Consider the following 15,347-nt stretch of genomic DNA (forward strand, 5'->3'; position numbering starts at 1 on the left):
ACACATTTAAACCTTGTCAAGTCACCTGTTAGTTTCTCTTGTTCCTAGAACCAAAGTGACTTTTTAATCACTAGTGTATAAAACTCTACTATGGTGTTACTGTACAAAAACACTTAAAACCAGGGTTGTGTCTTGGTTCCAAACTTAACCCAAGGAGGTAAGCTGTGGCTATAGGAAGCAACATCTGTATCTAAATCTTTTCTTCACTGGACAAATCTGAGATGGACACTCTTTTTTGTCCCACTATAATATTAGACTCGTGGTATAACATGTAATTTTTGTTTTGTTTATGTCTTAAGTAACATTTAAAACACATCTTGTAAAAGTAATACACTTGGTATAAAGTTCAAACAGCAAAAAGGGAATATAATGAAAATTAAGTCTCAATTCCACCCTTGGCCCCCAGTTCTTCAAAAGCAACCACTGTTAGTAGTGTCTTGTGAATCCATCAGAGATACACACACACACACACACACATGCACTTCTTTATAAATAAAACATTTGTTATTTATTTCTGTATACAAATGCTAGCATACTATGCAACCTGCTCTACCTCTTACATATTTTTTAATTTATTTTATTGTGGCAAACACACATATACAGAAAAGGGTTTAAAAGTACAGTTTAACTAAATTATATAAACAAAATACCATCACCTATGTTAAGAAATAGAACCCTACATCTCCAGCAGCACCTTCCTTTATCCACAAGCCCCTTTCTGATCACCATCCTTAGGGCAGAGGTAACCACTGTCCTGGTTTTTATGGAAATTACATTCTTTTATTTAAATTTCACTAAGTAAGTATTTATTAATAAAGTTTCCAGTTTGGGGTTTTACAAAAAGTGCTGCTAGGAAGGACATTTTTATATTGCATGCAAGTACCTGTTGCTGAATTTCTCTAGGGTATACAAGTAGGGGTGGAATTGCTGGGAGATATGGCAGGCATGTCTCCATCTTTACTGTATAAATGCCTGAGTGTTGTTCCCATTTACATTCCCACTATTAGTTTACAGGAGTGCTTGCTGATCCAAATCTATGGTAACACTTGGTATCATCAGATTTTTAGCTAATCTGGTGTATATGTAATAGTATCACATTGTGCTTTTAATCTTTATTTCCCTAATTACTGATGACATTGAGCATCTTTTCACATGTTAATTGGCATTCTGAATGTCTTCTTTTGTGAAGTGCCTGTTCAGATTTTTGCCCATTTATCTACTTGTCTGTTTTCTTAATGACTCGTAGGAGTTCTTTGTATATCCTGAACACCAGTGCTTTGCTTAGGTATACTGTTGTAAATGCTTTCTCCTACTCTGTGGCTTTCGTTTCATATTCTTTATACTGTCTTTGATGTGCTGAAATTCTTAATATAGTCACATTTATCAGCATTTTCCTTTCTTAAAAATGACTTTTTGTTTTAAAGATTTTATTTATTTATTTGACAGAGAGAGAGCACAAGGAGGGGGAGTGGCAGAGGGAGAGGGAGAAGCAGATTCCCCACTGCGCAGGGAGCCAGATGTGGGACTGGATCCCAGGACCTTGGGATCATGACCTGAGCTGAAGGCAGACACTTAACTGACTGAGCCACCTAGGTGCTCCAAAAAAGGCTTTTTAAGAAAGAAATATCCCCCATGAAACTATTCTTCTATCTTCTAAAATTTTGTTCTTTTGCTTAAAGAGATTTTAGGTCTATAATCCATGTGAAACTGATGATACACAGGGGTCCAGTTTCATACATTTTCACACCTAGATACCCAGTTTTTCTAATACCTTTTACTGAAAGGACCATTCTTTCCCCACTGCTCTGAATTGCAATCTTCATCATAAAGTAATTATCCATGTATACGTGCATGCATTTCTGGGCTCTCTGTTGTCCATCTGTGTATCTATTCACACTGTTTTAATTACTATAGCCTTATATCAAGTCTTGATATCTGGTAGAGTGTGATATTCCACCTTGTTTCTTTTTCAAGAGCACTGTGGTTCTTCTTGGTCTTTTGTATTTCCATATGTCTTAGTCTGTTAGGGCTACTGTAACAATATACTATAGACAGGGTAACTTACAAACAGCAGGAATTTATCCCACTTCTTGATAAATATCTGAGGTCAAGGTGCCAGCATAGTTGTGTGAGGGCTCTCTTCTGGGTTTCAAACTTCTCACTGTATCCTCACATGGTAAGGGAGTGAATTAGCTCTCTGGGGCCTCTTTTATAGATCCCTAAAGGCTCTGCCCTTAAGACCTAATCACTTCCCAAACGCCCCACCTCCTAATACCATCACCTTAGATATTAGGTTTTCAACATATGAATTGGCGGGGGGGGCAGGTACAAACATTTAGACCATAGCAACATACAAATTTTAGAATTAGCTTGAGTGCTACAAGAAAGTTTATTGAATTTTGATTAAGACCCTGAATCTTCTACATCAAATTATAAGGAATTGACAGTTTTGAAAAAAGAAGAACAAAGCTTAGGGGACTTGTAGTACCTGATTTCAAGACTTACTATGAAGCTACAGAAATCAGGGCAATATGGTGTTGATTTGCATAGATATAGAAATCAATGGTACAGAATAGAGTCCAAAAATAGTACCATACATATATGGTCAATTGATTTTCAACAAAGATGCCAAGATAGTTCAATGGAGAAATGATAGTCTTTTCAACAAATGGTATTGGAACAGTTGGACACCTGTATGCCAAAAAATGAACCCCAGTCTATGCTTCACATACTATACAAAAAAAAAACAAAACAAAAACAAACCTCAAAATGAATCACAGACTTAAATGTGAAACCTAAAATTATAAGACTTCTACACGAAAAGATAGGAGAAAGTCTTTGTATCTTTAGATTAGCATAGATTTCCTAAGTCACAGGAAGTATATAACACAGAAGAACTGACAAATTTGACTTAAAATTTGAGAGAGAGAGAGAGAGAGCACAAGGAGGGGAGGGGAGGGGCAGAGGGAGAGGCAGAAGCAGACCCCCTGCTGAACAGGGAGCCTGACGCGGGACCTGATCCCAGGACCCTGGGATCATGACCTGAGCCAAAGGCAGATGCTTAACCAACTGAGCCACCCAGGCACCTTCTTCAATATAAAATCTTAATGAAATGAAAATATGCATGGCAAATGAGCACATGAATATATAGTCCAAGTTATCAGTCATAAGGGAAACACAAAATCACAATGAGATACCAGTAGACATACCTTTTAATACTGTTATAACTTACAAAAACTGACACCACCAAGTACAGTGGGTGTTAAAGCAGCTGGAACTTTCATGTATTGCTGGTGGAATATAAAATGGTATAATCATTTTAGAAAACAGATAGTGTATTAGTTATCAATTGCCACAAACAAATTATATACATTTAGCAGCTGAAAACAATACACGTGTATTATCTCAGTTTCTATGAGTTAGGATTCTGGGCAGGGCTTTCCTGGGTCCTCTTATGTTCAGAGTCTGCAACAAAGCTGCAATCAATGTGTCAATCATGATTGGGCTCTCATCTGAGGCTTATATGGGGACAGATCTGTTTTAAGCCCATGTCGTTGTTGGCAGAACAACAACGTTCCTTGTGAGCTAAGATCGAGAGCCTCAATTCATTGCTGGCTATTGGTTGCTCTCACTTTGTTGCTAATGGACCATTCCATATGGCAACTTATTTTATCAGAATCAAGAAGGAAGAGAATGCATAGAGAAAGTCTGCTAGCAAGACAAAAATTAAAATTTTATGTAACATTATCATGGAAGTGACATCCTTATCACCTTTGCTGTGTTTTATTGTTTGGAAGCAGATTCTGCCCATACTCAAGGGAAGGATATCACAATGGGCATAGATACCAGAAGGCTGGGATAATTGGGGGCCATCTTAGAGTCTGTCCACCACAGGCATCTTCTTAACTAAGTTATATGTTAAATTTATCACATGACCCAGAAATTCCATGCCTAGGTATTTGCTCAAGAGAAAAGAAAATGTGTGACCACACAAAGATCTGTACATGAAAATTTATAGCAGCTTTATTAAAAATTGTCCCAAACTGGAAACAACCTAAATATGTATCAACTGGTGAATGGATAACTAAATTATGGTATATCCAGGCAATGGAACAGTATTCCAAAATAAAAAGGAACTACTGATAAATCTAATAACATGGATGAATCTCCAAAGCCTTAAGCTTAGAGAAAGAAGCCAGACATAAAGGACAGGCACAAAAGGAAAGCTACATACTGTATAATTCTGTTTATATTATATTCTATAAAAGGCATAGCTATAATGGAAAGAAAGCAAATCAGTGGTGCCTTGGCTGGAGATTGGGAGAGGACTGACAAAAAGGAGGGCGAACTTTTGGAAGGTAGTAATATATCATTCTATATATTGATTTTGGTGTTGTAGATACAATATATATGTTTGTCAAAACTCATAAGACTGTACACCTAAAAAGGATGATTTTTACTGAGTGTACGATTACACCTCAGTAGGTCTGACTTAAAAATAAGTCTTTAGTACTCAAGGATTTTTTTTAAAGGTAGTAGAGTTTGAGGTTTAGCTAATAGATAAATTCTGTTTTGCTAATCTTCAAAGTTGAAGACTTAAATGTTTGTCTTTTTTTCGGAATGCTGATTTCTCCTCTGTGGCAAGAATGTCTCTTCAATTAATAGACTGCTTACTGAACTGAGAGAACATTCAACTCAACATTTCCCTTGTAATTTTGAGTATTGAATACAAATGTATAAAGGCATAAAACTTAAAAAAGACATTAAAACCATCTTTCTTAACATATAAAACCCAAATTGTAATCAGTACTTCTACTTCCTTCCTGGATTATACAAGATCTTTAAAAGCTTTTAACTCTGTTTACTCTCTTCTAACCTAAATGCTAATGTTGAATATTTTAATTCCATATATTTTTTAAAACTTCATTATTTTTTATATATTTATATATTTATTTCTTTATTATTTCTATTGTTATTATTTTATTGCTTTATATATTTCTTTATTTTTATTATTGAGATGTATTTGACATATAACACTGTATTAGTTTTAGGTGTACAACTTAATGATTTGACATGTGATCTATTGCAAAATGTTTATTACCACAGTAAGTTTAGTTAAAACATTCATCACCACACAAGGTTATAATTTTTTTTCTTGTCATGAGAACTTTTAACACTTACGGTCTTGGCCACTCTTAGAAATACAGTATTGTTAACTATAACTGGAAGTTTGTATCTTTTAACCACCTTCACCCATTTCACGCATATCCCAGCCTCTGGCAGGCACCAATCTGTTCTTTGTATCTGTAAGTTTTTTTGTTTGTTTGTTTTGTTTTAAATTCCACATATAAGTGAGATCATACAACATTTGTTTTTCTCTGTCTTATTTTCACTTAGCATAATGCCTTCAAAGTTCATTCATGTTCTCACAAATGGCAAGTTTTCCTTCATTTTAGGAATGAATGCCTTTCCATTGTGTGTGTGTGTGTGTGTGTGTGTGTGTGTGTGTATACCTATACCAAAATAAATAGTAAGTGATGAACATTTAGGTTGTTTCCATGTCTTGGCTATTGTAAATATAGAATGCTTTGGGTAGTATGGACATTTTAATAATATTCTTAAATCCATGAGCATGGCTGCTGTGAACATGGGAGTGCATATATCTCCTCAAGATAGTGGTTAAGAAAATGAAATAATCATTCAGATAAATACCCAGAAGTAGAATTGCTGGATTATATGGTTGTTCTATTTTTAATTTTTTGAGGGAACTTCATACTGTTTTTCATGGCGACTGCATCAATTTACATTCCCACCGACAGTGCACAAGGGCTCCCTTTTCTCCACATCTTCTCCATTACTTATTTCTTATCTTTTTGATACTAGCCATTCTACCAGATAAGAGGTGACATCTCATTGTGGTTTCAATTTGCATTTCTTTGATGATTACTGATGTTGAGCATGTTTTCTTGTACCTGTTTGCCATCTGTGTCTTTGGAAAAATGTTCGGTTCCTCTGTCCATTTAAATCTGATTTATTTTTTTTCTTGAGTTGTATGTGTTCTTTATATATTTTAGATGTTAACCCCTTATCAGACATGCATTTGCAAATATTTTTTCCCAGTTGGTAAGTTGCCTTTTTATTTTGTTGGTTTCCTTTGCTGTACTGAACCTTTTTTATTTTATTTTATTTATTTTATTATTTTTTTTATTATGTTCAGTTAGCCACTGTATAGTACATAATTAGTTTTTGATGTAGTGTTCAGTGATTCATTAGTTAAGTATAGCACCCAGTGCTCATCACAACATGTGCCCTCCTCAATACCCATCACCCTGTTACCCCCTTCCCCCACCCGCCTGCCCTCTGAAACCCTCAGATTGTTTCCCGGAGTCCATAGTCTCTCATGGTTCATCTCCCTCTCTGGTTTCTCCCCCTTTGGATTTCCCTCCCGTCCCCTCTAGTCCTCCATGCTATTGCTTATGTTCCACCTATGAGTGAAACCATATGATAATTGTCTTTCTCTGCTTGACTTAATTCACTTAACATAATCCCCTCCAGTGCCATTCATGTCGATGCAAATGGTGGGTATTCATCATTTCTGATGACTGAATAATACTACATTGTATATATGTACCGCATCTTCTTTATCCATTCATCTGTTAAAGGGCATCTCTGCTCCTTCCACACTTTGGCTATTGTGGACATTGCTGCTATGAACATTAGGGTGCATGTGCCCCTTCTTTTCACTACATCTGTATCTTTGGGGTAAATATCTAGTAGTGCAATTGCTGGGTCGTAGCGTAGCTCTATTCTTAACATCTTGAAGAACCTCCATACTGTTTTCCAGAGTGGCTGTACCAGCTTGCATTCCCACCAGTGTACTGAATCTTTTTACTTTGATGTAAGTAATCCCACTTGTTTATTTTTGCTTTTTTACCTTTGCTTTTGGTGTCAAATCCCCGCCCCCCAAAAAAATCATTGCTGAGGCTGATGTCAAGGAGAGGAAGTTTATTACCTCCTATATTTTCTTCTAGGAGTTTTATGATTTTAGGTCTTACACTCAACTCTTTAATCCGTTTTGAGTTCAATAAGTGGTGTGAGATAGTGGTCTAGTTTCATTCTTTTGCATGTAGCTGTCCAGTTTTCCCAACACCATTTATTGAAGATACTGTCCTTTCTCCATTCTATATTCTTGCCTCCTGTGTTGTAAATTAGTTGACCATAATAAGCATGGGTTTATTTCTGGGCTCTCTATTCTGTTTCATTGATCTATGTGTCTGTTTTTCTGCCAATATCATAGTTTTAATTACTATGTATTTGTAATGTAGTTTGAAATCAGGGAGCATGATGCCTCCAGCTTTGTTCTTTCTCAAGATTACTTTGACTATTTGGGTTTTTTTTGTGATTCTAAACAAAGTTTAGAATTGTGCGTTCATGAAAATGCAATTGGAAATTTTGATAGGAATTGCATTGAATCTATAGAATGCTTTGGGTAGTATGGGCATTTTAACAATATTCTTCTAATCCATGAGCATGGCATATTTTCCATTTATTTGTGTCTTCTTTAATTCTTTCATCAGTATCTTATAGTTACCAGTGTACAGGTATTTCACCTCCTTGGTTAAATTTATTCCTAGGTATTTTATTCTTTTTGATAAGATAAAAAATGGGATTTTAAAAATTTCTGTTTCTGATAGTTCATCATTAGCATATAGAAATGCAGAAGAGTTTTGTGTATTGATTTTGTATCCTGCAACTTCACTGAACTGATTTATTCTAACAGTTTTTAGGTGGAGTCTTTAGGGTATTCCATGTATAACATCATATCATCTGCAATAGTTACAGTTTTGCGTCTCTCTTTCCAATTTGGATGCCTTTTATTTCTTTTCCTTTTGTTTTTTCCTAATTGCTCTGGCTGAGATTTCCAATACTATGTTCTTAGAGGAAAAGCTTTCAGTTTTTTACCATTAAGTATAATAGCTGTGGGCTTGTCATATATGACCCTTATTATGTTGAGGTACATTCCCTTTCTACCCACTTTGTTGAGAATTTTTATCATTAATGGATATTGACTTTTGTCAAATCCTTTTTCTCTATCTACTGAGCTGATCATGTGATTTTTTTTCCCCTTTATTTTGTTATTGAGGTATATCGTATTGATTGATTTATGGATGTTGAACCATCTTTGCATCCCTGAATAAATTTCATTTGCTCATGGTATATGATCCTAGTAATGTACTGTTGAGTTTGGTTTGCTGATATTTTGTTGAGCATTTTGCATCTATATTCACCAGCAATATTGGCCTATAATTTTCTTTTCTCGTGGTGTCTTTGTCTTCTGGTGTCAATGCTGGCCTTATAAAATGAGTTTGGAAGTGTTCCTTCCTCTGCTGTTTTTTTTTTTTTTTTTGGAAGAATTTGAGAAGGACTGGTATTAATTCTTCTTTGAATGTTTGGTAGAATTCACCAATGAAGCCATCTGGTCCTGGACTTTTGTTTGTTGGGAAGTTTTTGGTTACTGATTCAATCTCTTTATTAGTAATATATCTGTTCAGATTTTCTATTTTCATGATTCAGTCTTAGTAGGTTGTATATTTTTAGGAATTTGTCCATTTCTTGTAGATTGTCCAACTTGTTGGTATATAATTGTTCATAGTAGTCTCATGATTCTTTGTGTTTTTCTGGTATCAGTAATATCTCCACTTCTCATTTTATTTATTTTAGTCTTCTTTTTTCTTGGTGAGTCTAGCTAAAGGTTTGTCTTTTCAAAAACCAAGCTCTTAGTTTCATATATCTTTTCTATTGCCTTTTTAGTCTCTACTTCATTTATTGACACTCTGATCTTTGTTAGAATCTTTCTTCTACTAAGTTTGGGTTTCATTTGTTCTTTTTCTAATTCATTGAGGCATAAAGTTAGGTTGTTAGAAATTTTTCTTAAAACTTTTTTTTTTTTAAGATGTATTTATTTGAGAGAGAGAGTGCGTGGGGGAAGGGGCAGAAGGAGAGAGAGACAAACAGACTACCTGCTGAGTGGGGAGCCTGATGCAGGGCATGATCCCAGGACCCTGAGATCATGACCTGAGCCAAAATCAAGAGTAGGACACTCAACCGACTGAGTCACACAGGCGCCCCAGATAGAGATCTTTCTTGTTTCTTCAGGTAGACATATATTGCTGACAACTTCTCTCTTAGAACTGCTTTTGTTGCCTAAGTTTCATAAGTTTTTATTATTACTCTTCCATTTTCATGTGTTCCAAGATGTATTTTGATTTCTTCTTTGGCTATGCAGGGTAATTGTGGCTCCTATCAATCCAGAAAACCAAGTTTAAAGTTTGAGATTTCATGGGCTTCCTAGGGAATTTGAACCTAGACTGTAAATCCATGAGAGGCCTGTTCCATTTCTGGATTATCCAAACCCTTAGGTTGTAGTCTCTTGGGGTCTTAGTTTATTATAAACAGTATCTCCTGTTAAAATCCTCTTTTTGGAAGTTCTGGGCTTTAATTTCTATACTCCCTTAATGATGGTTTCTTAATATTATGAAATTCCTAGATGATCAGACTTTTAAAAAATAATATGAATGAGGATCCACATAAATCCATGTTGCCACTTTGTTTTTAATATAGTTTTTAGATATCTTTTAATGCATAGGTATTTGTTTCCAACTCCTTCACTCTCTTTGCAATTTATTTGATAAAGAACTGTTTGATCTAGAGAGTTTCCCACAGAGTGCTTTTTGTTTAGTTTATTGCATCTCTGTGCTATAGTGTGTACCTCTTCTCCATATACCTTGCGCATTAGCTTGCGCAGGCTGCCATAACAAACACCACAGACTGGGGGACTTAAACAACAAATTTGTTTCTTTACAGTTATGGAGGCTAGAAGTCCAAGATCAAGATACTGGCAGGACTGGTTTCTTCTAAGGACCTCTCTTCCTCACTTGTAGATGGCCCTCATTTTCCAGAGTCTTTACCAGGTCTTCCCTCTGTATGTTTTTGTGTCCTAATCTCCGATTCTTATAAGGACACCAGTCATATTGTAATAAGGCCCACCCCAATGACCTCATTTATCTTCAATTTGGACTTTATCTCCAAATACAGTCACATTATGAGGTGCTGGAGGTTAGGACTTCAATATAAGAATTTTAGGAGGACATGATTAAGAATTAACACCTGGAGAATTGGTTGCATCTAGAGACTTGATCATTTCTTTTTATTTTTTAATCAAAGTAACTTCATGAATGATGTTATATTCTTCCATAGGTAGTCACATAATGTTTGTTTGCTTTCTTGGTGGTATAGAATAGTAGGGAGTAAGGTAAATAGTATTAATGTCTAGAAATGGGCATGCCTTTTCTCTGTTAGGGGATTGAGTCAGTAAAATCAGCAGTTGATCAGTACACCATGAACTTCAAATTCTTTTAATTGTATGCTGCTGTTGCCCTGTGTTTAGGTCAGTGGTATGAGTATCAGAGGGTTTTTCCCAGTGTTTTTCCTCTTCCCTTAGGCTTTCAGTCGCTCCTGTATGTCTGCGCCATGAAGAGAGTCTTTCTAAAGAAAGACTCTGAATGTTGCTCATCACTTGATGGTAGGTTCGTGGTGGGAGCAGTGAGGGGTTTTCTGTTGTCTATGTTCAGCCTCAGTTTTAGGGAGTCCCTGCATATCTTGAAGGGGGCTTTTTCAGCATTTTTGCTCTTTCTTCTTTTCCTTTTGGCAACCAACCTCTATCTTGTCTTTTGTATTTGGCCCTGGGCAGTTTTCTGCTCCCTCCTCAGTGGTAGCATATATCAGCTTAATGTAGGATTCTGGGCCCAACATCTTTTCCTGCCCCTGCCCCCGTGATGTAGGGTTTTTTTCTTTCTACCTCCTCCTCCAGCCACCAGGTGTCTTTTGCCTGTGACTTGGGGCAAAAGTCCTCTTTGATGCTTTTACTTTGGAGAAGAGAAGGGTTTGGGGAAGCAGGCAATGCTTAGTGCTTATTTCCCAGCACCAGCTGATTACCGCCCACAGGTCTGTACTAGTTTCTTCAGAGCACCCAGTAGAGGCCTTTGTTAGAGTTGCAAGTGAATGCTGTCACTTGGCCATTAACCTTCTGTTAAATTTGTAGTTGGTTTCTTTCTCCTGTGCTCTGCTAAAGGTGAAACAGTCTTGAGTCCTCTCTGTCCTTGGAAGGGCTTGGTCCTCTTTGGAACCCAGATTACTTCATTATTATCTAACCTCAGCTCTCTAGTGGATTAAAAAAATAATTTTATAGATTATTCATTTTTTTTTGAGTGGGAGTGGGAATCTGCAGCTTTCTACATTTTAGTGGGAAGCAGAGAAAAAAACCTCTTTATGTCTTTTTGAATCTTAAAATTTCTTTTTCAGTTTCTACTTTTCTTGAAGGATTTTTTTTTTCCTTGAAGGATTTTTGTTTACTCATCCCATTTTTAAAAATTAACTTTTATTTCTAATCTTGTTCCAAGTTATCTGAATTCTGATTATTCTAATGTTCTTTTATATCTAATATCTTTTCAAAAGTTTCCTTTTGGCTCATTTTGAAATATTAAGCTACATAATGTTCATCTATTCATGGGTGTGTCTTTTCTTTCATTCTGTTTTTTAAATAATTACTTTTTACAGGATTCAACCACCATCCTATCCTGTTAATAATTTTTATGTGAAATTAGTTTTCCTGAACTTTTAGGAGTAGATGAGTTGGGATAACATTTTCAGTTTCCTGGATCTAGTGATCCCTATTACATTATTTTCATGAAGTGTTCAAAAGTATGGTCTCATACAGGAAAATTCTTGGTCTCTTCTCCCTCCTCAATTTTATCTCGTGTTCCTGCTTGCTTGCACACTAGCTCTCTCACATGTCCTTTCTTTCTCCTCCTTTCCCCCCCTCCTCTTCCTGTCTCTATTATCCCTGTCATGCTCAATTTGAATTATCTTGATGGGAGTTTCTTCTCATTGGGGTGAACTGAAATTCTAGTCCTTTCAGATCTTACCTTGCCTTGCTCCCATAATTAGAGTATGCAGAACCTTCTCCTAGTTTCAGCTGTTCTCAGGAATACCTATTGGATATTTTAGGGTTTCTCTTTATTCAAGCTCATCTGATACTTCTCAGACACTTGTTAATGCCATGTAGCACATGTAGCTTTGGTGGTTTGTTTCTTTCTATTCATATTTTGGGGTTTGTGAAGGTATCTTAACACCTACTTTTTTGGTAGATCTTGTTTGTGGATTTTGGTTTTGTTATTCTAGTCTTTCTGTTTTCATGCGGGCAATTATGAGAGATTTTAAAAGTTAACTTCTGCTTTCTGTTATAGTTAACTTAATTTCACCAGAATTTCATTATCCTCTCTTGAATGATAGTTTAGCTGGGTATAGAAATCTACATTGCCCTTTCTTTTCTCTCAGCACCTCATGGCAGTTATTCTGTAGTCTCCTGTATCTGTTATTGCTGATAAAAAAAAAAAAAAAAAAAAAAAAAAATCTGCTCATGGCTAATTGTTTTATCTTTACCAAATATTAAATGTAAAAATTGTAAAAGCCACCAAGGAGGAAAATAGCTAACCCATTACCTATAATTTCACTGAAGTGTGTCTCATTGTGGACTTACTTAATTCATCCTCAGTACACTATATGTACTTTCAATCTGAAAAGTATTTTTCCATTCTGGAAAATGACCATGTCATTATCTCTCTGATGATCACTTATTAATTGAATTCAGTTTCTATATTTTTCATATATAGTACTTTTAATTTATTTTCTTTAGTTATACCTGTTTGCTTTTGTTTCACAATTAGTAGTTATTAATGGATCATAGGCCATTAGATTTTAAGTAAATCCATCTACTGATTATTAAGTTCTTGGTTATCTTGGTAAATTTTTTTCATGTGATTTGGAATTTTTGGGGGGGGACTTAAGTGAAAGGTTTTTTTCCCCTCATATCTCTTTTTTATATTCACTTATCCCTCAGTAGTGGCTTTGCAGTTGCCTCTGCACTGGCCTTAAAAGGTTTGGTGAAAGTTACCCATGAAATATTCTGGGCATGTTGCTTTTTTGGGAGGAGAAGGGGATGTTTACTTATAGAGCTCTTTGATAGCAATGGATGTTTTTAAAGTTATAGGGGATGCCCTATAAGTCAGACCCATTAACCTGAGCTCTAAAAGTCTGCATCTTTTATTCTATACTTCATTATTTTGCATTTATACATAGTGTATGGAAATTTCTTCACCGGTCTGAGATTTTACAGACAGAAAATCATAAAAATATTCCATATATATATTTTTCTAATGAGCCAACCAAAGAAACCAGCTGGTAAAAACTGAAGGCAAATTTCAGACTTCATAATTATTGAATACTCTCTACTAGGGTTATATTCTGATGTTCATTCTAGGTTTGGTGTGAGGCCTGGCTTTCAAATGTTCTACAAACATTTCTATTTTGATTAGAAAACCATAACCATGTAACTCTTTTCAAATAACTACTTAATGCCATCCTTTAATTTGGTGAAAACTACAAAGAGTTTCGACTGGTACTTCTAAATACCTAGACTGTTTTTTATTGCAATTATTTTTTTTTCCTAAAAAGCAAACATTTGCCTTGTATAGTTTTTAATCCTATCACATTTGATTTTTTCATTGATTCTATTTTCCTTTACTCTCTGCTGAAAAATATTCTCCCTTACTTTCGGGCTTGGGACTGAAAAATTTTTAAAGTGTTTGAGCCCCATTATATATAATTTGAACTGTACTCATTTAAGACCTCTCTTCCTATTAAAAATCATAAAGATGAATGTGACGACCCTTTCCTTTATTTATTCTTTAATTTACTCAGTCATTCAAACATTAAATATAAATGTAGGATAGCAAGTGATCTAAGCATAAAACATATACATGTATCATTGCCAAAAAGACATTATGTGTATTACCATAAGGGGTCAGAAAAGGGTCTGGGAGGATGTGATAAGATGTCATGGAATAAGTGACATTGCCAAACCTTTAAATGTAGAGGGGAAAGTACAGGGTGTGTTTGGAAGGTAGGCTAGTTTTAGTGGAGTAGATTATTTACAAATAAGTATAGTGGGAAAGGTACCCTGGAACAAATCTTGAGTTTGCAAAGCAAGTAATGAGTTAACACCTTAAGAATTTTATGTATTATGGATGTATTATATACCCAATTTAATTAGAAACAGATGTTTGCCAAAATAATAAACATACAAAAAAAAAACAAACTATGATTTGAGTTTAGGAAGAATAACTAGTTCAGTGCTGGGGACTGATTTTTATTATTCCTTTGTATTAGTGCAATGAGTTCATCTCCAAGTGTGAGCCACACTTCCAAATTAATGGATCTCCTTGAGCCACACTTAGGTGTCCTGAAAAATGATCTGAGTGAATCAAGACCATGAAATGGAAGTGTTTTGTTTCATTTTGTTTTTAAGACTTAAATAACTTTACGAATAGTGATAGCCCTTATAGTTAAGTGGGAAGACCTAATATAGTCTTTTACCATCAGAAATACATCTACTGCCATGGTGTGACTTTGAAACCTAAGAAATGGTTTTCCCATTCTACCTGGCATTATGGTATGGCAAAAAGTGGCTAGAATTTGTGCATTTACCTACCCTTCTTCCACCTCTGATTATTGTGATTAAGGAAAAGGATGAATTAGTTAGAATCTTTATCCTAAGAGTTACCATGTCATGTTCAGAGAAGTCTGCTGGGGAAATAAGACTCCTATGTTAATTCAAACCTTTTGGGAAATTTCATAAGCGTAGATAGCACTGTAAAAAGGAATACAGGACCTTACTTGCATATATCTAAAAACTAAATTTGACTTTTGCTTCCAGCTGAGATGGAGTAACAGAGACCAGACTTAACCTTCCCAGCTGAAACAACTAAAAAGACAAGACAAAATACATGAAAGAATGGTTCTTGAGTCATTGAACATCACACAGTAAAGGACAGTGATTGCTGAGAGATGAGAAACAAACAAGGTAAGCCCTATGATTATTCCATCTTATTGTGTTGAGACTGTTTCCAGGCCACAGCACAGGGTATGGAACCTAGGTGGAACCCAGCAGACTCTGACTTAGGAGATAAAGCTGAGTCTGGGGAAAACAAGGCAGCCAGAATTTGCAGGACACAGTACCAGAAAAGAGAGACCTCTGGAGATCTTTACAGGGTCTCCCACAAGTATTCACAAAAGAGCTGACCAGTGCTTCCATGTTAGTAAACTCTGTAAGGCTGGGAAAGAACTAGCCCAAAGGATAAGATGGAGCAGCACCTGATGTTCACACAGATTGGTAAAGTTCATGGGGCATTTTTTTTCCATGAGACATTTGAGTAGAGTTCTCAGAAGGG

This window comes from Halichoerus grypus, chromosome 15 (assembly GCF_964656455.1).
Source record: "Halichoerus grypus chromosome 15, mHalGry1.hap1.1, whole genome shotgun sequence".
Taxonomy (NCBI): Eukaryota; Metazoa; Chordata; class Mammalia; order Carnivora; family Phocidae; genus Halichoerus; species Halichoerus grypus.